Genomic DNA, 3,133 nt, shown 5'->3' on the forward strand with positions numbered 1-3,133 from the left:
GAACTCACTCAGGCTAAAGGTAAGATAGAATGTGGATTGCGTTTTTGAAATACAACCTACCTAAAAGAACAAACGAATGGTTTTCTTATTTCTTCTGAGAAACATTCAGAGATAGCTGCAAAGAAAGCAAAGCTGGAACAAGTTCCAGCATTTTCAATTCAGCATTTCATCCATTTTTTTAAACCAGGTGATACTGAGGAATATGAATATTTATGGGAGAGTGGGATCCAGCAGTGCAACACGATGCTGAGAGCAGATATTGGAGAATATGATAATCATGCAATTGAAGGATTACAGAAGGGCAGGTTAGTTTATCGATTTTTAGGTTTATTTTTTATTCTTCATATACAATTTCTTGAATTTTTGTCTGTTACCTCTTTTGTGAAAGTTGAAAAAGCTGTTAGGTTAGCTGATGAGTAGTAGTGCACCATCAATCTGCTCTGTAAGCTCTCAAAACTCATGGATCAATGTGATGTGGCCATGGGATCAAAGGCAGGGTTTCTGAACTCATCTGCAGGAACATGAGCTGTAATGCACAAGGGACATTCTGCTAACCTGATGACTCGTAAGAGAGATCTCATGAGTCAGTAAAAGTTTCCCTTTCTGATAGAATATGAAAGTCCTAAAACAAGTATTTTATTTTTTTATCCTTTTTTTTTTTTTNTTTTTTTTTTTTTCCAAACAAAACGTTACTTCTATTTCTGATGTAATTCTCTTTTTAAAATAAAATTACATGATAAATTTGGTTAATGCTAAGGAAGTTCTTCATGGCACTAAGCAGACTTCTCTCATCTAAGGCTTTAGCTTTAAGAGATTTTTAGCATGTAAATTTCAGAACAGTTTTACATGCTAAAAATAGTAATCAAATCTAACTAACAAACCTACGAACTTCCAAATTTCTTACCCCAGATGATTTAGCTATTTTAGGTAATACTTGATTTATATAGATTTATATATACATCACACAAATTTGTATAAAAATGGTAAGATAAACTTTCAGACAACGTCTGCTCTTTGCTTCATCTTATTTAATTGGTTTTCCATCATTCCTAAATATAACAATTTTAGAACTGTAACTTTCTTTGATTGCCCGCTTTATAAAGTGGAACATTAGAGAAGAAATTGAAGCAAAAATGGAGAGTAACCAAAAGACATTTGATAACACATGGAATAAGCATAAAATGTTCAGTAATGTGAAGGTTCTACATAAAAACCACTGAAAAATTGACTTCCCAGGAAGTGGGAAGTCTTGCCTGTGTTTAGTTATTATCCTGGAGCAGCCCCCATCCACTATTTTCTCCCAAGTGACAGTTTCCTGAGAGGGCAGAGTTTTTGCCAGTAGAAAACAGTGGGAGCATTCATCTGAAAATGGTTCATCTGCCYAGAACTTAGAGGACTTAGCATGTCAATGGAAAAGGGTCTTCTTTTCTCCATCTGTCTGTTTATAAATAATTTATTTTTTTTCTACTTACACTTATCAAAACTTATTCCAATGCAGAAATAGYAGTGTATTTMAGCTTCTGGGGAAAAAAAATGGRAAAAAAAGGAATTTGGATTGCCATCCCAAACCCCTGTCAGTCATCCCAAACCAACCTCTTTCATCGAAAATCCTCTCAAGAAATGTGAGGAAGGACTAAGGAGAAAGGGGGAGGTGACATCTCTTCTTCAGTATATCTTCAAGAGAGGGAGACAGTGGGTTGCAACAGGGTGCTGAACGGAAATCCAGATAATTGTTAGCACAGCCGAGGAGTGCCTAAGACATTTGGGGTCAATTCAAAGCTCCACTGGAGATTTCCTGCGTAAACAGGAGCAACCATTTGATCTCCCYATGACTCAGTTTCTTGTCCATAGAATAGAGAAAATGAATGGTATTGTAGGACTAGATGCACTACAGATTTCTCAGACCTTTAAGGGGGCTCTARGGAGGTTTCTTTATCAACACTGTCACCCCTATAGAGAGGTTCTGAGGCCATTCTAGCCAGTCCGACAGCATGTTCTCCAACCGAGTGCACTACCTGCAAAGGGGAACAAAGTTACAGCAAACCATTTCCCAGGCGTGATAGGTACGGGTGGGTGAGTGCGGTACGGTACATCGCAGCACCGTGTGGTACAGTACGGTAAGAACGCACTGATTTGTCAATTCTTCCCCTATTTTTAAGCAGTGAAGTTTATATACATCTGCTCAGAGCATGCAGCCACCCATACTGCACACACATAGCAACTGGCAGCAGACTTGTTTTTCCCATATCKCTTAGGCTGAATCGGCTGTTCCCCTCCTCCCTCCCAGGGACCGCAGTCCGCAGGACTCCTGCGAGWCCCCTTCCACACGCTGCTGTGCTAACCGGCGCGCTAGCGCTAGAAGGAAACTTCTTTCTTCTCCGCTTTCCTCTGCCAGCAGCGTTTGGCTTTTCCCGCAGCGGCGCCCTCGGCGGGAGCGGGTCTGAGGAGGAGGAGGAGGAGGAGCGGGGCTGGGGAGCGGGGCTGGGGAGCGGGGCCGAGGAGCAGGGGCAGCCGCGGCCCCTCGAACACTCCCTGGCCGCGGGGTCCCGAGAGCTGCCTCCCCTCGCCCCTCGCTGCTCCGGGCCAGGACACTGGGCAACCGCAGTGCCCCAGCCGCGGGTCCCTACGGCACCCAGGAGATGGGTTTCTCCTTCCTCTCTCCTCTTTCAWGTAGTTGTGTGGAGTCCACTGCACTTCCCCAGGTCGTGAATACGGCCCTAGCTGGGATATTTCTGAGATACGGTGCCATTGATGCTCATCCCGCCATTCCAGAGCAGAGTAGCTTCTTCGACCCCTAGTTATGCATTAACAAGGGGAAAATTTCCTGAAATTAGACTACTGCAGGAACTCTGGTTTTAGTCACAGCTGTCATCTGAGAAACAAATTTCCAGGCATTTTTTAATCTAATTCACTTATTCTTTATGTAACTGAATTAGAAAATGTGATTAAGCATCACAGAATCTTCGGCATYGAGCCTGCCTAACCTTTAGTGAAACATGAAACAGAAAAACTTATTAGAAGTAAGAAGAAATGGTAAAATCGTCTGTATGGATTTGGTACAATCATTACTGACCGAGTAGGAGGATTAGAGGCACAAAAGCTCAAAAAAAAAAAAAAAAAAAAAAAAAAAAAA

Source organism: Malurus melanocephalus, unplaced genomic scaffold, assembly GCF_030028575.1.
Source record: "Malurus melanocephalus ecotype Western Australia unplaced genomic scaffold, MMel_1.1 scaffold_264, whole genome shotgun sequence".
NCBI classification, from domain to species: domain Eukaryota; kingdom Metazoa; phylum Chordata; class Aves; order Passeriformes; family Maluridae; genus Malurus; species Malurus melanocephalus.